Source organism: Hordeum vulgare, chromosome 1H (genome assembly GCF_904849725.1).
Source record: "Hordeum vulgare subsp. vulgare chromosome 1H, MorexV3_pseudomolecules_assembly, whole genome shotgun sequence".
Classification (NCBI taxonomy): Eukaryota; Viridiplantae; Streptophyta; class Magnoliopsida; order Poales; family Poaceae; genus Hordeum; species Hordeum vulgare.
In genome coordinates, this window is record NC_058518.1 from 196,608,796 (window position 1) to 196,629,919 (window position 21,124).

General features: G+C 43.8%; 1 pseudogene; it reads left to right on the forward strand.

The window, feature by feature from the left end:
- Positions 1 to 21,027, forward strand: part of LOC123397936 — a 47,665-nt pseudogene extending 26,638 nt beyond the window's left edge.
- Positions 21,028 to 21,124: the final 97 nt, after the last annotated feature.

The window sequence follows — 21,124 nt, forward strand, 5'->3', positions numbered from 1 at the left end:
TGCAGAATTAGTTTAATCTCTCTGTTGCTTAGCTCTACTTGACCACTGGACTGAGGGTGATAGGGAGACGCAATTTTATGGTTGACATCGTACTTAGCAAGCGTTTTACGGAAAGCACCATGAATGGAGTGTGAACCACCATTGGTCATTATATATCTAGGGACTCCAAATCTAGGGAAGATAACTTCTTTCAGCATCCTGATAGAGGTGTTGTGATCAGCACTACTAGTGGGGATAGCTTCTACCCACTTAGTGACGTAATCAACAACAACTAGGATATGAGTATACCCGTTGGATTTTGGAAAAGGTCCCATATAATCAAAGCCCCAGACATCAAATGGTTCAATGACAAGTGAATAGTTCATAGGCATTTCCTGACGTTTGCTAATATTACCTATTCTTTGACATTCGTCACAAGACAAGACAAACTTACGGGCATCCTTAAAGAGAGTGGGCCAATAGAAACTTGATTGCAATACCTTGTGTGCAGTTCTATCTCCCGCATGGTGTCCTCCGTAGGCCTCGGAGTGACAGTTCTGTAGGATCTGTCCCTGTTCATCTTCAGGTACACAACGTCTAATAACACCATCTACTCCTTCCTTATAAAGGTGAGGATCATCACAAAAGTAGTATCTCAAGTCAAAGAAGAATTTCTTCTTTTTCTGGTACGTGAGACTATGTGGTATATATTTGGCAACAATATAGTTTGCATAATTAGCATAGCATGGTGCACTACGTGAAGCATTCATGACATTCAATTGCTCATCGGGAAAGCTATCATCAATAGGTTGTGGGTCGTCAAGAATGTTCTCCAACCTAGACAAGTTATCTGCTACTCGGTTATCAGCACCCTTTCTGTCGACAACTTGCAAATCAAATTCTTGTAGCAAGAGAACCCATCTGATAAGTCTAGGTTTAGTGTCCTTCTTCTCCATGAGGTGCTTAGTAGCAGCATGATCGGTGTGAATAGTGACTTTGGAATCAACTATGTAAGACCTGAAATTTTCACATGCAAACACGACTGCTAAAAATTTCTTCTCCGTAGTAGCATAGTTTCTTTGGGCACTGTCTAGAGTTTTACTAGCATAGTGAATAACATTCAGCTTCTTGTCAACTCTTTGCCCTAGAACAACACCAACAGCATAATCACTAACATCACACATGATCTCAAAAGGTAAGTTACAATCAGGTGGTTGAACAATAGGTGAAGTTATCAAAGCCCTCTTAAGTATTTCGAAGGCTTCCTCACAATCATCGTCAAAAACAAAAGGAATATCCTTTTGCAAGAGATTGGTAAGAGGCCTTAGAAAGTCCTTAATGAACCTTCTATAGAAACCAGCATGACCAAGGAAATTTCTTATACCTTTGATATCTGTGGGGTATGCCATTTTCTCGATTGCATCAACCTTAGCCTTATCGACTTCAATACCTCTTTCAAAAATTTTATGTCCTAAGACGATGCCTTCATTAACCATAAAGTGGCACTTCTCCAAATTCAAGACAAGATTGGTGTTACATCTTTGTAAGACTCGATCAAGGTTGCTGAGGCAATCATCAAAAGAAGACCCGTAAACGGAAAAGTCATCCATGAAAACCTCGACAATCTTTTCACAAAAGTCAGAGAATATAGCCATCATACATCTTTGAAAAGTTGCAGGTGCATTAGATAAGCCAAAAGGCATACGTCTATAAGCAAAGGTACCGAAAGGGCAATTGAAAGTGGTTTTCTCCTGATCAGATTGTGCAACTGGTATTTGGGAGAAACTAGAATAACCGTCTAGAAAGCAGAAGTGTGTATGTTTAGACAGCCTTTTGAGCATTTGGTCGATAAAAGGCAGAGGGTAATGATCTTTCCTAGTGGCTTTATTCAGTTTCCTGAAATCGATCACCATCCTATAGCTAGTAATAATCCTTTGTGGGATCAATTCATCCTTATCATCAGGGACAACGGTAATGCCTCCCTTCTTAGGAACGCAATGCACCGAACTCACCCAATCGCTATGATCAACAGGATAGATAATACCCGCTTCCAGGAGCTTTAGTATTTCTTTTCTTACTACTTCTTTCATCTCAGGATTCAATCTCCTTTGATGATCAACAACTGGTTTGCAATCAGGATCGGTTTTAATCTTGTGCTGGCATAGAGTGGGACTAATGCCCTTAAGATCATCAAGAGTATATCCAATAGCAGCACGGTGCTTCCTCAGAGTTTTTCGCAACTTCTTTTCTTGATGCTCTGAGAGGCTAGCACTAATAATAACATGATATATCTCTTCTTCATCAAGATAGGCATACTTAAGAGTATGAGGCAACTTTTCAAGCTCGAACACAGAATCACCCTTTGGTGGGGTGGATCCCGAAGCCGTTCAATAGGCAAGTTATTCTTAAGGATAGGATATTGTTCTAAGACAACTCTATCTATTTCATCCCTTTCATCCACATGCATATCATTTTCATGCTCAAGCAAGTATTGCTCTAAGGCATCAGTAGGAGGCATGGCAATAGAAGCTAAGGCAATAGTTTCATCCTTACTGGGCAACTCTTTTTCATGAGGTTGTCTACCAAACTTAGTGAAATAGAACTCATGTGACACACCTTCAAAGCCAACAGTGACAGTTTGCTTCTCATAGTCAATATGAGCATTGACAGTATTGAGGAAGAGTCTGCCAAATATGATGGGACAAAAGCTATCTTGTGCAGAGCAAGAACGACGAAATCAGCAGGATACTTTGTTTTACCACACAAGACTTCAACATCCCTAACAATTCCCACAGGGCAGATAGTATCTCTATTGGCAAGCTAAATAGTGACATCAATAGGATCTATCTCAAGAGGTGCAATCTCGTCTTCGATTTCATCGTATAAGGATTGAGGTATTGCACTAACACTAGCACCCACGTCACATAAACCATGATGACAATGATCTCCTATCTTAACAGAAACCACATGCATGACAACAACAGGCCTATGTTTGTCTCTAGCGTGAGGTTTAGCAATTCTAACAGCATCTTCACAGAAGTGAATATCATGTCCCTCAACATCGTCGGACAGAAGATATTTGATAATAGCATTGCTAGGTTCAACTCTAATTTGCTCAGGGGGTGTAGGTGTTCTAATATAGCCTCTACGTATCACAATTGAAGCTTTATAATGATCCTTTATCCTAACAGGGAAAAGTGGTTTCTCAATGTAAGCACTGGGAACCACGGGATCATTATAGGCAAAGACTTTCTCTTCAACTGGAGTGGGTTTAAATACGTTGACTTCTGAAGGAGGATTAAATTTAAACCACTTCTCTTTGGGGATATCAATATGAGCAGCAAAAGATTCACACAATGAAGCTACTATCTCAAAGTCATGTCCATACTTAGTGCTAAAGTCACAAAAAGTATTTCTCTCAACAAAGGATTTAACGCAGTCAAACGTGAAATTAATACCTAACTCCTTATCTTCTTCAAGCTCCCAATATTCAGAGTCGCGTTTAATTCTCTCCAATAAATTCCATTTGAAGTCAATATCTCTCTTCATATAAGAACCAGTACAAGAAGTGTCAAGCATGGTGCGATCATCATAAGAAAGACGAGCATAGAAGTTCTGAATGATAATTTCTCTCGAGAGCTCATGGTTGGGGCATGAATATAGCATTGATTTAAGCCTCCCCCAAGCTTGAGCGATGCTTTCTCTTTCACGAGGCCAAAAATTATAAATATAATTCCGATCACGATGTACTAAATGCATAGGATAAAACTTTTGATGAAATTCCAATTTCAACCGATTGTAGTCCCATGATCCAGTATCATCACATAGCCTATACCATGTTAACGCCTTATCCTTCAAAGATAAAGGAAAGACCTTCTTCTTGACCTCATCCTCGAGAAAACCTGCAAGCTTAAATAGACCACAAACTTCATCTACATAGATTAGATGCAAGTCTGGATGTGATGTTCCATCTCCTGTAAAAGGATTAGCCAACAGTTTTTCAAGCATACCCGAAGGAAATTCAAAGAAAATATTTTCAGTAGGTGCATCAGGTTGAGGAGCAACTCTTTGTGCTTCCGTTTGAGGTGAAGATACCCCGAACAAGCCCCTCAAAGGATTAGTATCCATAGTGACAAGTGACAACAAATTTCAGCACACTATATAAATATTTCCTTACCAAGTTCCACTTACCAAAGGCGCTTCACTCCCCGGCAATGGTGCCAGAAAAGAGTCTTGATGACCCACAAGTATAGGGGATCAATCGTAGTCCTTTCGATAAGTAAGAGTGTCGAACCCAACGAGGAGTAGAAGGATCTGACAAGTGGTTTTCAACAAGGTAAAATCTGCACGCACTGAAATAGTCGGTAACAAGTGATTGTGTGGTGAGATGATCCGTAGCAAGCAACAAGTAACAAAAGTAGCAACAGTGCAGAAAAGTGGCCCAATACCTTTTGTAGCAAGGGACAAGCCTGGACAAACTCTTATAAGAGGAAAAACGCTCCCGAGGACACACGGGAATTTCTGTCATGCTAGTTTTCATCATGTTCATATGATTCGCATTCGTTACTTTGATAGTTTGATATGTGGGTGGACCGGCGCTTGGGTACTGCCCTTACTTGGACAAGCATCCCACTTATGATTGACCCCTCTCGCAAGCATCCGCAACTACGAAATAAAAATTAAGACAAAGTCTAACCATAGCATTAAACTAGTGGATCCAAATCATCCCCTTACGAAGTAACGCATAAACTAGGGTTTAAGCTTCTGTCACTCTAGCAACCCATCATCTACTTGGTACTTCCCAATGCCTTCCTCTAGGCCCAAATAATGGTGAAGTGTTATGTAGTCGATGTTCACATAACACCACTATAGGAAAAACAACATACAACGCATCAAAATGTCGAACGAATACCAAATTCACATGACTACTATTAGCATGACTTATCGCATGTCCTCAGGAACAAAAGTAACTACTCACAAAGCATAATCATATTCATGACCACAGAGGTAATGAGTAGCATCAAGGATCTGAACATAAACTCTTCCACCAAATAATCCAACTAGCATCAACTACAAGGAGTAATTAACACTACTAGCAACCTTACGAGTACCAATCGGAGTTGTGAGACGGAGATTGGTTACAAGTGATGAACTAGGGTTTGGAGATGAGATGGTGCTGATGAAGATGTTGATGGTGACGAGTCATATCCGATGAGAGGAGTGTTGGTGATGACGATGGCGACGATTTCCCCCTCCGGGAGGGAAGTTTCCCCGGCAGGATCGTCCTGCTGGAGCTCTAGATTGGTTCTGTTCATGTTCCGCCTCGTTGCGGCGGCGAATCCACGAAACAGCTCCCTTCTGATTTTTTTGGACAAAACCCTTCATATAGCCAAATATGAGCGCGGGAGGGGCAACAGGGGGCCCACAAGCCCCCCAGCCTCTGCCAGGGGGCTAGGCCGGTTCTAGCAGGCTTGTGGCCTCTAGGTAGCGCCCCTCTGGTACTTCTTTCGCCTAGTATTTTTTATATATTCCCAAAAAATTCCATGTTGATTTTCACGGCTTTTGGAGTTGCGCAGAATAGGCATCTCAAACTTGCTCCTTTTTCAGGCCAGAATTCGAGCTGCCGGCATTCTCCCTCTACATGTAAACCTTGCAAAATAAGAGAGAAAAGGCATAAGTATTGTACCGTGAAGTGAAATAACAGCCCAAAAAGCAATAAATATCAACATGAAAGCATGATGCAAAATGGACGTATCAACTCCCCCAAGCTTAGACCTCGCTTGTCCTCAAGCGAAAGCCTAGCTCAATAAACATGACCACATGTTTAGGGAGAGAGGTGTTGATAAATCAAGATACGAACATGCACGCATCATGATCAAGATTTAGAACGGCAATACCAACATATAATTTATCATGCTAAAGTGATAAATTCTTCACAAAGTAAAGCATGAATCAAGAGCCTTACCGAGAAGTAACAACCGGTAGCCTTTAGTCAAAGAAGCAATTGCAATTTATCACAACATCAGAAAGAGTCAATAAGAGCTTGTAAAGCAAATCCACATACTCAATCATCTTTTCTTTCTCTACAATTGCTACTACTCACATGGTACTCATGAGATCGAAGTTTCAGCTGGACACAGAGAAAGATAGGGGCTTATAGTTTTTCCTCCAACTCCTTACCTCAAGGGTAATGTCAACAATAATAATTCATGAATACTTACCTCCAACTTCACATATGAATATAGATCTTTCCCTAGCATGTGACGTTAGCCAACACTACTGGAAAAACCTAATTTGCCAACAGCTTTTGGCTTTGCCGTCACCATTTTCACGGGGCTGACGACATAGAGGCTTTACCCTCAGCGGAAAATAATGCTGACGGCATAGGCACGGCTGACGGCATAGAAACTCTATGTCGTCCGCTCTATCTAAGCCATCAGCCAGCTGACGGCAAAGGAGCAAAAGACTGACGGCAAAGGGCGGCTAACGGCATAGGGAGGTTCTCGGTCCCACGTTCGACCATGGCTTAACGGGAGTCGTCTATGCCGACAGCCAGCTGACGGCAAAGCCTAACGGTTGTCTTTGCTGATAGCTAGCTGATGGCATAGTCGGGTGGTTATCCCCCCCGTACAGGCCACGATCTAACCCCTCTTCTCTCTCACCTATCCAACCCTGCTCTCCCGACCCGCCGGCGTCGTCGACCCTACTCGCCCTGCATCACCCCGCCCTGCGCCGCCCCACGCCGCCCCTACTCGCCGGCGCCGCCCCGCCCCGAGGCATCGGCCCCCGTGCCGCCCCGCGCCGCCCCTACCCGCCTCTGCCCAGCGCCCACCCCTACCCGCCTCTGCCCCGCGCCGCCCCTACGCGCCTCAGCCCCGCGTCAACCCCGCCCCGCCACCGCCCCGCGCCAGCCCCGCCGTGACTCACCGGTGAGCTCCTCCTCCCCTTTTTTTTTGTTTTTTTAGTTTATTTTTTCTATGTTAGGGCCTCTTAGATTTACAGGATCGCAAAAACATAGGAATAGGAAAAATGTAGGAAAACTATCGGAACTAGTGATTTGGCAGTCGTTGCATGCTTAGGAAAATACATGTTTTGTTGGTGTGGAAGTCGTTGCATGCTTAGGAAAATACTTTGTGGGTTGCAACTATATAAAATATATTTAGTGGGATTGTAGATTAATTATGGGGCATACATGCATGGTTTGTTGGTGTGGAAGCATTGCATGCTTAGGAAAAATACTTTGTGGGTTGCAACTATTTAAGAATAGAAGATGCATGTGTAAAACTGAGGATTGAAAAACAGAGGAAAAGTACATGAATATGAAACAAATGAAACGTTTGAAATGGAGGCCTTAGTTAGATCCTATGGAATTTGTATTCCTGCGTTTTTCCTATGAAAAATCCTTCAAATCAAAGGAGGCCTTAGTTAGATCTGTTAGTAGTGGAATTTTAGTTAAATTTAGTTAGCAATTACTTAGTGGTAGATTTTTAGTTAGATTTAGTTAGCAATAGATGTTAGTACATGTAAGTATTAGTTAGCTAGCTGTTAGTATTATTTAGCTAGCTGTTAGTATTAGTTAGCTAGCTGTTAGCAATAGAAAGAAAATAATAAGAAGAAAAGAAATAGAAGAAGAGAAGAGTAACAAAACATGAATAATAAATTATTAATAATAGATGTTAGTATAAGTTAGCTTAATTACCGCGAGTGCGTATTTGTGTTGATTGAGTGCATTTAAATGTGCCGTAGCTTCTCCACGAGGGTTTGGTTTTTGACGACCTCCCCTGCATTCGAAAGTGAGCGCATTTGTTAACTCCTCCTCCACCCCCTTTATTTTGCTCTGTTCCAGCCTTCGTGCTGATGACACTATCTAGCTAGGTATTTTTAGTATTAAAATGCAAAGTTGTTGCGTAACCAATATGCGTATCCCGTTCGAAAGGGTTCCTGTCATAAATATGCATGCATTTGCATATTTATAATGGTGATTCTTTCGAATTGTCCAACGTTATCCATGGACAGCCCGGGTATGTGTAGATTGGGTCATTTCCCACGCTTTGCTCCGGATCCCATGTAGTGTTTCGACAGCTCCTCCTTGTTGTTCTCCGGGTACACATCCTCTCGGTTAGTTGCCAAGACGTGTATTAGGAGAACAGCGGGGAGGTGCTGCCGAAATTTTGCGTTGGGTCGGGAGCAGAGCATGGGGAAATGACCCAATCTACACATACTCGGGTGGGATTAGGACCCATCTTTACCTAGTAGCTGGTAGGTGTGCATGCCGTGCATCCCAATGTATTAACCATGATTAGAAAATGGCCATAATTAATTTAACATATTTGATGAACTTATAATTTATATTGTTTCATACGTGGATACTATGTAGCTAGCTTGCCAGAATGACTAATCGTGAATGGATGTACACCGGTCACCATAGACAGAGAGATATGACCGATGAATGGTTGAGCAAAACCTATGAATTCGTGGAAACGACATTTTCTAAAGGCCAGCCAAAAACATAGTGCCCCTGCACTAAGTGCAAGAATTATTCATGACAGACAAAGGATGTAATGGGTAAACACCTGTAGATGCGTGGTTTTACTCCCGGCTATACCTTGTGGACATTTCATGGTGAGTCGGCCCAACGTAACAGAGACGAGGTGTTGCTTCGGCGCACGGATGATTATGGTACAGGGATTGAAGACATGGTGAATGACTTTGATGATGCTCGCAACAAGGACGAAGAGATGGAGGAATCCGCGAAAGCCTTCTATGCCATGTTGGAGTCTTCAAAACGTCCTCTTCACGAGCACACTAAGATTTCTCAGCTAGATGCCATCGCACAAGTAATGGCTCTGAAAGCCCAATTCAACATTGGAAGAGACCTGTTTGACTCAGTGATGACCCTATTTGGGCGCTTTCTACCAGAAGGTCATATTATGCCTTCAAACCTATATGAGTCAGACAAAATCCTTAGTGCACTCAAGATGCCGTATGAGGAGATACATGCTTGTGAGAAGGGATGTGCCTTATTTAGGAAAGAGTATGCGGACGAAACGTATTGTCCATTTTGCAAGTCCTCCAGATATGTTGAGGTAGAAAACGGTGAAGGTGAGAAGAAGCAGAGCAAAATCCCCGTGAGCGTCCTACGGTATCTGCCGATCCTACCAAGACTTCAACGACTTTACATGCTCGAAGAAACAGGAAAACAGATGACATGGCACAAACATGGAATTAGGAAAGAATTAGATGAACACGGAGTTCCGATGTTGGTACACCCTTCAGATGGTGACGCAATGGAAGACATTCGATAGTATACATAAGGAAAAAGCTAAAGAACCAAGGAATTGTCGAATCGCCATCAGCCTCGATGGGTTCAATCCTTTTGGTATGACGGCTACCCAATATAGTTGCTGGCCTGTATTTGTCATTCCCCTCAATCTTCCACCATCATCCATTATGCAAAGAAAGCACGTATTTCCGACGTTGATAGTTCCAGGGCCAAACTACCCGGGGAAGAATATGAGTGTGTACATGCAACCGCTGATGGATGACTTGAAAGAAGCTTGGGTGAATGAGGTCAACACATACGATGCAGCTAAGAAAGAGAACTTTCAAATGTATGCTTGGTACCAATATTCGTTGCATGATCTGCCGGCATTTGCGCTTTTCGTTGCCTGGTGTGTGCATGGAAGGTTCCCATGCCCACAATGCAAGGCAGCTCTTAAGTTTCATTGGTTGCCGGCGGGTGGGAAGTATTCCTGCTTTGACTTGCATAGACAGTTCTTGCCTATGGACCATCCATTCACAAAAGACAAGAAGAATTTCATGAAAGGTAAAGTTGTAAAACAATCAGCACTACCTGCGTTGACGGGGGCACAAATTAATGAACTGTTAAAATCTATAGAGCCTGATCCAAACCATCTAGCGTATTTCTTGGGTTATAATGAGGAACACGCCTGGACCCACAGGCCATGCATCTGGGATCTCCCCTACTTCGAAGACCTCCTACTTCCACATAACATTGACATGATGCACACTGAAAAGAATATCACCGAGGCCCTTCTTGGCACATTTTTCGGCACTGATAAGGGCAAAGATAATACAAAGGCTAGAGTTGACCAGGAGACTGTGTGTGATAGGCCATCACTAAACATGCGAGAACCAAAAGGAAGAAAAAATTGGTCCAAACCACCTGCCTGGTACAATCTTGAGAAGGGAGCAATAAGGGAAATCCTCTTGTGGGTGCAAAAAAAGTTGTTGTTCCCCGATGGGTATGCTGCGAATCTAGCGAGGGGAGCGAGCATTGAAAAAATGAAAATTTTTGGGCTCAAGATTCAGGATTGGCACATATGGCTTGAGCGGATAATGCCGGTGATGTTGCGCGTCTATATCCCCGAGGCTGAATGGCTAGTATTGACCGAGTTGAGCTATTTCTTCCGTGTTCTTTGTGCTAAAGAGTTGTCGCGTGCCTTGATAGATGACATGGAAGAGTTGGCGCCTGAGTTGCTCTGCAAGTTAGAGAAGATTTTTCCACCGGGCTTCTTTAATCCGATGCAACACATGATTTTGCATCTCCCAGCCGAGGCAAGATTGGGTGGCCCTGTGCAAAATCGTTGGTGCTACGCAACTGAAAGAATGCAGAAGACACTTCGAGGAAAATGTAAAAATAAATGTAGAATTGAACCATCGATGGCCGAGGCGTTCATTACCGAGGAGGCGGCCAACTTCGTAACAGCACACTATGATGCCACTATGCACAGCTTGCATAATCCAAAGCCTCGGTACAATCTGGGCGACCCCAAACGACGTGAATCCAATCTCAGCCTCTTCAAATGGACGCTCGCACCTTCTGGTGTGGGAAAACCAAAGTAGATGTGCGTCGAGGAGTGGCGCACACTAACGATGTATATATTGAACAACTTAACAGAAGTTCAGCCATACATCGAGTAAGTGCTCTGTACATTGTTTCACAACTTTTAACAAGTTTTGTGTCTAACAACTATTATTAATTGATACAGTCGATACGTCGAACAATTCTCGAATGGTGTTGCAATCGAAAAAGAATCCATTCTCGAGTTTGAACTTCTTGAAAAGACAGGAGGCGGCTATCCCGGTTTCATCTCTTGGTTCAAAAAACGGTACCTCCCTTATATATAATAAGTGATTTCCATTGTTGCTATTACTCATGAGTAACACACCAAACTCTATCTTTTCTTAACTTCTAGGCTAATTCAGAAGAGCAAGTCGACGATGAAGTGAGACAAATAGCTAATGGTTTTGACTTTAAGGTCCGTACATTTCAGAAGTACGACATCAACGGGTATCGCTTTCGTACTGCTAGCAAAGAGCTTTCAATGCCCGGGCGAAAAACAAACAATTCCGGTGTCTCTTCTATAGGCAAGGGAGGTGTCGAGTATTATGGAAGACTTGAAGAAGTCTACGAACTTCATTATTATGGTGAAAATCCTTCGAAGGTTGTTGTGTTCAAATGTCATTGGTTCGATCCTACTAAGACAAGATGGACTCATGAACATCTTGGGATTGTCGAAATTCGACAAGACATGCAGTTAAGCAGCGCCAATGTCTATATTGTGGCTCAACAGGCCACCCAAGTTTTCTATCTGCCATACTATCGTCAAAGTGTTAAGAACCTCGAAGGATGGTATGTCATGTTCGACGTGCCACCACATCTTAGACCACCTCCCCCAAATGAAGACGATTATGAACCTCAAATTGACCCAATAACATATAATGGAGAATTCTTCCAAGAATCATGTGGCGTCAGACGTCGTACCCGAAACTGCTCTACGTCCACCCTAAACACGGAGGAACAAGACTCACGTGATGATGAGGAAGAAGTGGAAGTAGAAGCAGTTACCAATGCCGATGAGCTATCAATGCTTGATTGGTTACAAAAAGGACTTCCACATGATATCAGTCATGACGACACGTGTGATACTGATGATGATTTTGCTTCAATTGACCATGGAGAAGAGACAAATGATCCAGACTATTAGTAGTTTGTAAGCATCCAAACATTGTTGTTGAATTATTCAATTATTAGTTGAATTATTCATGTATTTATTATTGTTCATTTCATTATTGTCCTTGAATTTGTACTAATTATTTAACTATTTATCATTACAGGTGGTGAGACATGGCAGGCGGGGATAAGTTGAGGATAGCATCTGGGCAGCTATGGAGAACTTTGTTGTAGAGCTTTGCCGAGGAGCCCGGTGGGAGAGGCATAGGAAAGAACTGAGGCAGAGGACGTGGTCGTGGGAGAGGGAGGCTGCATGATAGGAGCGAGTCGCCACCACCCTCTACTACTTCTGTCTCAGCCACTTCACCCTTGCAGACGAGGGTGTCACCGGTGCGGCATCCTGCCGTCCAGGAGCAAACACCGATGGAGGGGGCTGAGGCGGAGGCTGAGGCGGAGGGTGCTGAGGCGGAGGCTGAGGCGGAGGGGGCTGAGGCGGAGGGTGCTGAGGCGGAGGATGAAGTGGAGGGGGCTGAGGCTGAGGCTGAGGGGGCTGCCAACAAGTCGGTCTACCAACGTGGTATGACACGAGTTCCAGACCGATAGGAGTTGCAGCACAAGGCGTTCATTAAGCCAGATGGCGAGAAGTAAGTTGATATATATTGTGTACCTTATATCATTATATTTCACCAAGTAGCTAATGTAGTTGCCTTATCATTATGTAGGGGTGGGATTACCCGTAGAATACCCGGAATCCAAACTGCCTCCTTGGTGCTTTACTTAGGGAGCACTTCCCCGCGATAGTGCAGTTGCCCGGTGAGGGTATGGTTCCCGAGCCAGGACTCAAGTGGGAGCATTACCAAGCCGCTCTGCTCCCGGAAAACACACATGTCAATGGTGTTGTTTGCGTGAGCGTGGCCGACAAGGTGTTGGCTGATTTTTGGGTAACTATTATTTTACCCAATAAAAAGTATACAATGTTATATATTGTTATTTCCTTCCAAATCATTTCACTATTCATCTGTGCATCTATTTGGCATAATTGCAGAGTTACTTTAGGGTCGAGGAGGGGACGGAGGAGGCGGCCAAGAAGAACCTCGTGAAAGAATGCAAAAGTTTATGGAATAACACGAGGCACGAGCTGCGTGTTCAGGCTGTTCGAGATTGGTACGCCAAGCAAGGGGAGCCGAAGACAAAGACTGAATGTCGAAAGATTTTCCTTGATAAGACCGAGTACACGGAGGTACGTACATTCCAAAGATCAATTCTTAGGGCTAGTTAGGTCTATTTAGTTATAATACTTAGTTTCATTCTTCATTAACTTACATTCATAGGTGCCCCCGAGATGGTTGGCCGATAAGATGGATTGTTGGGAGATGATAGCGGACAGGTGGTGTACAGAGGCTTGGTTGAGCACCCACACTATGGCCAAGGACTGTCGTGCCCAATTGGTTGGTGTGCCACACCACCAAGGCAATGCCAACATCTAGCAATACGCCAAAAAATGGGTATGTGTGCCTTGTTTTGTTTCATCAATAATTCATTCATTCATGATTTTTGTTGTACTAATTCTTTGTCTTTTAGTGTAGGCCAAACACAATAACCAGCCCGAGCCTCAGGGATACGCCGCGTTTAGCATGGCCCATAAGGGCTCGTACAAGACGGCGAAGGCATATTCTGAGGTGGACGGGCCGTCGGTGTACACAAGCCTGTCCGCCTACAACAACATGACGTCTTATTCCGAGGTGGTCAAACAGCTGCACGGGCCTGACTTTGACCCGAGCCAGAATTCTATCGATCCAGAGGCGTTAATGATCTCTGGTGGCGGTAAGAGTCATGGCACGCTGGCCATGTGTGATGGCTTCGTCCCTATCACTGAGACTCTGTCTCAGATCAAGGGGAGGCAAACGAGCTCCGCTCCTGTAATACGGCAACGCGCGAGGCCAGTTGATCTTGCCATCGAGGTTAGTTTTCTTCATTATTTCTTTCGTTGTTTGGTCCCTGGATGGATGATGAAAATTCCTTTTGAGGAGTGGTTGCAGGCCGCACTTATGAAGGAGTGGGAGGCAACCAGGCTCTTGTTGGAGGAGAGGGACCGGAATACGCATAGGTTGCTTGAGGAGGAGAGGGCACGCAATAATGCCCATGCGAAGGCCATGCACGGCTTCGTTGCGGTAAGTTGGTTGTGTGAGAAGCAAGGCTATGTGTGAGACGCAACAAGGCTATTTCTTTGACTCCTCGAAAACTAATTTGCAGGCTATGTGTGAGAAGCAAGGTTTGCCGCCCCCTCCGCCGATGCCTTCTCTGGTGGGAATGGTGAGTTACCTTTCCATGACCATCCTTGCACGGTCTTATACCATTGTCTGCCGTCGTGCTAACCACATATTTTAACTCTTGCCTTGTTGGAGCATCATTCCAGAGTTGAATCCCACGATCCCTTTACTTCTCCTGGTGAGAGCCCTAGCAACCCAGCGACCAACGGAGATGGAGCTTCTCCTCGGTTTCTTGGCATTCGATAAGTTATTCCTCTCCTTCTTATTCTTCTTATTGTTTAGATCAACTTAGATTATGACATGCTTTAGTTAGCTTAGTAAATTCAAGTTGATATTAGCCATGCTTTAGTTAGCTTAGTAAATTCTAGTTGATATTAGAGCTCAAAAATGACATAATTAGTTTAGAAAGTTTTAAAAGAAACCAGAAGAGAAGAACAAACAAGAGATGAAGAAATAAGAGAAGAAGAAAGAGGAGAAAAAGATAACTTCTCTTCTTTCTTTTTCTCCATCTTCTTCTTCTTCTTCTTCTTCTTCCACTTCTTCTTCTGCTTCTTCTTCTTCTTCCACTTCTTCTTCTAATTGCTTAGCTTAATTTAGATAACTTCTTTCTTATTGTATTCTTCTTCTAACTTCTTTCTCATTATGCAGATTTTGATAAAGCAGCATGGCATGTGGATGGATGCTCGAGGGACTTTGTAATGCACTTGTGTAGTCTTAGATGAACTTTGTAATGCACTTGTATTTGCGGATGCACTTGTGATGCCTTGTAATACTTTGTGATCTTGTTTGCACTTTAACTACATATATTCATGATGTTTGCACTTGGTGATGCACTTGTGTTATGCTGTTTGCACTTTGTGATGCACTTGTGGTGCTGTTTAGGGGCTGGGCAAATATATATATGCTGATATTTGTATCTATGTTTTGCAAATGCGTGGAATTAACAGAAAACAAATATGAAAAAAGAGGAGAGGGTCTTTGCCTACAGCTTACTGATGGCAACGGCTTTGCCGTCGGTGGACTGACGGCAAAGAAGACACGTGGTGGCAGCTTGTGTATCCGGGCAACTCTGGGAATACCAAATTTTCCCAGATTTTCGGCTTTGCCGTCAGTTGTGCTCCAGCTATCGGCAAAGAGGCGACCAAGGGGACCCAGGTTTTCGGCTTTGCCGTTAGCTTTGCTACGGCTGTGGGCAAAAAGGGGACCCAGGGTTTCGGCTTTGCCGTCAGCTTTGCTAAGGCTGTGGGCAAAGCCTTCCGTTAACCTTCTAACGGGGCTCGGCCTGCGCCGTTGCCGCCATTGCTCTTTGCCGTCAGCCCGTGCCACAAAGCTGATGGCAAAGTCTTTGTCGTCGGTCGACCTTCAGCTGACGACAAAGAAGGTGATTGCCGATAAAATCTTGGCCGGTTCCTTTGCGGATAGCACAGTGACGGCAAAGCTTTGCCGTTAGTTAAACTATCATTTGCCGTCAGCTCTCGCTTTCGGCAAACCAGAAGATTCCAGTAGTAAAGATAAAGGCAAAATAAGGAATTGGTGAAGATCACCATGACTCTTTCAAGGGGAAAAAGTAAAGGTACAAGATATGCCCTTCGTACAGGAAAGCAGAGGTTGTCATGCGCTTTTGAGGTTTGGATGCGTGTCCTCTTAGTGCGGAGGAATGTCACTTTATATTGCCTCCTGTGGTAAAGAACGTTATTATGTAGTCTGTTGCTTTTATGTCTTCCTCATCACAGGTTCGTACAAAGATTATTTTCCACACACTAATAGATCATCCATACTAGGGACCAATTTTTATTGCTTGCACCGATGACAACTTACTTGAGGGATCTTATTCAATCCATAGGTAGGTATGGTGTACACTCATGGCAGAACTTGGTTGAAGGTTTACGGATGCACAAGTACTATCTCTACTTGGTGCCGGAGTTTTGGATAATATGAGGTGGAAGCAATCCTCACATGCTAAGCGATCTCTAATTATATAACATTGTTCGGAACCTAGCGAACACAATTCATTATGTTGTCTTCCTTGTCCAACATCTACTTCTAGGCATGTAATAGTTTAGTGAGTGTTCACAATCATGTATTTCTTTAACACTTCCTATTAATTGCAAGAATGACCAAGGTCTACGTTTGTCTACCCTCAACAAGTTTCAATCATCATCCTTTTTATATGTGAAGCCATCACTTCCCATAAGATCACTATATGATCTTTCATGCTTTGTTCTTTCTCGATCTTTTGATCATGGCAAATGACAAAGCCCTTCAACTAAGATACTCTTTATTATATCGCTCACGAGCTCGAATACATCGGGGGTGACGCAAAGCAAAACTCAAGACTAAAACACTAAGACTTTTATTCTACTAGAGAAAGAGAACTGAAAAGGAACAAACTAAAACAAAGGTAAAAGCAAAAGATATGATGGTGATACGATACCGGGGAAAGTCCCCCAATCTTGGAACAAGCCAAGGGGATTACCCATACTCATGCTTAGATATCTTCCTTTGGAGGTGATGGTGGTGGAGTTGGTGCAATCTTTGATTCCAAGAGGGCCATTAATCTTTGATTTATACCTTGGAGATATGTGATGTGTTTCTCCAGCAAAACAACTTCACGAGTGAGATAAGTATTGCGAGCACGAGTTGTTTCAAAAACCTGAGAAGTTCAATCAAGGATGGATATAGTAGGTGGAGGTAGGGTTGGAGGAAATCCACTTCTTTAACTTCTTCCTTGTTGAGCACAGATTGCACTTCGTCCCATGCCTGACTCTTCTCCTTAGCTTTGCCCTTGGTTTCTTTAGGTAGCCTTTCCCTGACCTCTATGACTTCCATCCTTTTCAGATCAACATATACTTCTCCATAGACTTGAGGGAGATTGTTCTCCCCCGCAGATTCCTGAGACGACATCTTGCTCTAAATCTGCGGCAGAAAACAAGCTCGAAATGAAAACGGAGGGAATTTGCATGATACGAGGGTCAGACCATACGGGGGAGTATATATTGATTTTTTTCAGACTAGAAGGAGTACTCCACACGAAAATGGAGTCCGGGAGGCGCACGAGGTGGCCACAATCCCTCCACCCCCGTCCAAGGGGGGAGGCCGGGGCTAGGAGGCTTGTCCCCTCCTCGGGCACTTTCCGGATTGCTTTAAATTTTTCTATTTTTTCAAATATTCCAAAACGGAGGAAAATTGCTACAGGAAAAGTTTTGGAGTCGGTTTACTTACCGAATCACATACCTCCTCGTTTTCGGAGTCTGAAATAGGCTGATAAATATCCCTGATGTAGTCTTCCGGAGTTATGGTATTGATAATGTTGCTCTCAACATTTATGGGAGTACCTGAGATATAATGCTTGATTATGTGCCCGTTTACCACTCTCGGACAATTACCTTCCGTGTTGTCGATTTTGATAGCACCGGCACGATATACTTCCTCAACAATATAGGGACCTTCCCATTTAGAGAGAAGCTTGCCTGCAAAGAATCTTAAATGAGAATTGTATAGCAAGACATAGTCACCTACATTAAACTCATGCTTTTGTATCCTCTTATCATGCCACCTCTTAACCTTTTCTTTGAATAACTTGGCATTTTCATATGCCTAAGTTCTCCATTCATCAACCGAGCTAATGTCAAATAACCTCTTCTCATCGGCAAGTTTGAAATCAAAGTTGGGCTCTTTGATTGCCCAATAAGCTTTATGCTCTAACTCAAGAGGTAGATCACATGCTTTACCATACACCATTTTGGACGGAGACATGCCCATGGGATTCTTATAGGCAGTTCTATAAGCCCACAGTGCATCATCGAGCTTATTAGACCAATTCTTTCTAGACATGTTGACAGTCTTTTGCAGAATCAGTTTAATCTCTCTATTGCTTAGCTCTACTCGACCACTGGACTGAGGGTGATGGGGAGACGCAAATCTATGGTTCACATCATACCTAGAAAGCGTTTTACGGAAAGCACCATGAATGAAATGTGAACCACCGTCAGTCATTAGATATCTAGGGACTCCAAATCTAGGGAAGATAACTTCCTTAAGCATCCTAATAGAGCTCTTGTGATCCGCACTACTAGTGGGGATAGCTTCTACCCACTTAGTGACATAACCAGCAGCAACTAGGATATGAGTATACCCGTTGGATTTTGGAAAAGGTCCCATATAATCAAAGCCCCAAACATCAAATGGTTCAATGACAAGTGAATAGTTCATAGGCATTTCCTGACGTTTACTAATATTACCTATTCTTTGACATTCGTCACAAGACAAGACAAACTTACGGGCATCCTTGAAGAGAGTGGGCCAATAGAAACCTGATTGCAATACCTTGTGTGCAGTTCTATCTCCCACATGGTGTCCTCCGTAGGCCTCGGAGTGACACTTCTGTAGGATCTGTCCCTGTTCATGTTCAGGTATACAACGTCTAATAACACCATCTACTCCTTCCTTTTAGAGGTGAGGATCATCCCAAAAGTAATGTCTCAAGTCAAAGAAGAATTTCTTCTTTTGCTGTTATGTGAAACTAGGTGGTATATATTTGGCAACAATGTAGTTTGCATAATCAGCATACCACGGTGCACTAGGCGAAGCATTGATGACATTCAGTTGCTCATCAGGAAAGCTATCATCAATAGGTTGTGGGTCATCAAGAACGTTCTCCAACCTAGACAAGTTATCTGCTACTGGGTTATCAGCACCCTTCCCGTCGACAATGTGCAAATCAAATTCTTGTAGCAAGAGAACCCATCTGATAAGTCTAGGTTTATCGTCTTTCTTCTCCATGAGGTACTTAATAGCAGCATGATCAGTGTGAATAATGACTTCGGAATCAACTATGTAAGACCTGAACTTTTCACGACTGCTAGAAACTCCTTTTCCGTAGTAGCATAGTTTCTTTGGGCACTATCTTGAGTTTTACTAGCATAGTGAATAACATTCAACTTATTCTCAACTCTTTGCCCTAGAACAACACCAACATCGTAATCACTAGCGTCACACATGATTTTAAAGGGTAAGTTCCAATCAGGTGGTTGAACAATAGGTGCAGTTATCAAAGCCCTCTTAAGTATTTCGAAGGCTTCCTCACAATCATCGTAAAAAAAAGGAATATCCTTTTCCAAGAGATTGGTAAGAGGCCTAGAAATCTTAGAGAAGTCTTTAATGAACCTTCTATAGAAACCAACATGACCAAGGAAACTTCTTATACCTTTGATATCTATGGGGTATGGCATTTTCTCGATTGCATCAACCTTAGCCTTATCGACTTCAATACCTCTTTCAGAAATTTTATGTCCTAAGATGATGCCTTCATTAACCATAAAGTGGCACTTCTCCCAATTCAAGAAAAGATTGGTTACTTTCACTACTAGGAAAAGGGCTATAGATGATATAGACACTAATGGCGCACCAGACAAATAGTGCGCCACTACTATATAGCAATGGCGCACCATGTGCAGGTGTGCCATTAGTGTGATGGACACTAATGGCGCACCACACACTCGGTGCACCACTTCTATAATTTTATTTTTGCAAAAGTACTAATGGCGCACCGGGGCAGAGTGCGCCATTACTAGTTTAACTAGTAATGGCGCACCACTCACCCAGTGCGCCCCTACTATAATTTTTTTTGCAAAACTACTAATGGCGCACCACGAGCTGGTGCGCCATTAGTAACCAGGGTTACTAATGGCGCATTTGTAGGTGGTGCGCCACTACTATAATTTTTTTGGCAAAACTACTAATGGGGCACCACCAACTGGTGCGCTATTAGTAACCAGGGTTACTAATGGCGCATTTGTACGTGGTGCGCCACTACTATATATATATATTTTGTGCAAAACTACTAATGGCGCATTTGTAGGTGGTGCGCCATTAGTAGTTTCTGTTTCCCTCCCAATCGAAATTTCAATTTCCTTCCTCTCCACCGAAAACGCTCCCCCACTACGCGGCGCGCTCCACCCGAAAACTTGAAACAAGAACCGCCCTGCACCCGGTCCATTGACCCCATCCCCGCCCGCAAACCGCTTCCTCCTCCCGCACACCACCCGCCGCCGCCGCCGCCTCGAGGCCGTCCGCAAGGGCAACGCCACCGTCGGCATGTGCGGCACCGACACAGTTGTCCTCGGCGTCGAGAAGAAGTCCACCCCCAAGCTCCAGGACTCCAGGTACCATCGAATCCCCTTCCCCCTCTTGCTCCCCCTCCTCCCCACCTCGCCTTCCGGCCCACAGGCGGACGCGCGGGTGCTCATCAACCGTGCGTGCGTCGAGTGCTAGAGCCACCGCCTCACCGTCGAGGACCCCGTCACCGTCGAGTACATCACCCGCTACATCGCCGACCTGCAGCAGAAGTACACCCGGAGCGGCGGAGTCCGCCCCTTCGGCCTCTCCACCCTCATCGTCGGCTTCGATCCGTACACGGACAAGCCCGGCTTGTACCAGACCGACCCCTCCGGCACCTTCTCCACCTGGAAGGCCAACGCCACGGGGAGGAACTCCAACTCCATGAGGGAGTTCCTGGAGAAGAACTACAAGGACACCTCTGCAAGGAGACCATCAAGCTCACCATCCGAGCCCTTCTAGAGGTATTTATGCTGCAATTGCTTCTTGTTAGTTTTATATCCAACAGAATAGACCTCAATGTGCTGTCATGATCTGAGTTATAGGACTTGCATAAGGGTTTGGAACCTTGTTTGTTCTTGTGACTGTGATTAAACATGCATATTTCTAGATAAAAAATCACGTGTTGGTTTATGAATGCTATAACAAATCACGTACGTGTATGCTAGATAAAAGAAGCAACCAAGCTAGTAGCTTCATGACATTTCACCTCATATAGTTTTTTTTATATAAGAGAGATTCTGCAGTTTAATAGAACACATCGTGAATAATTATGAATTTC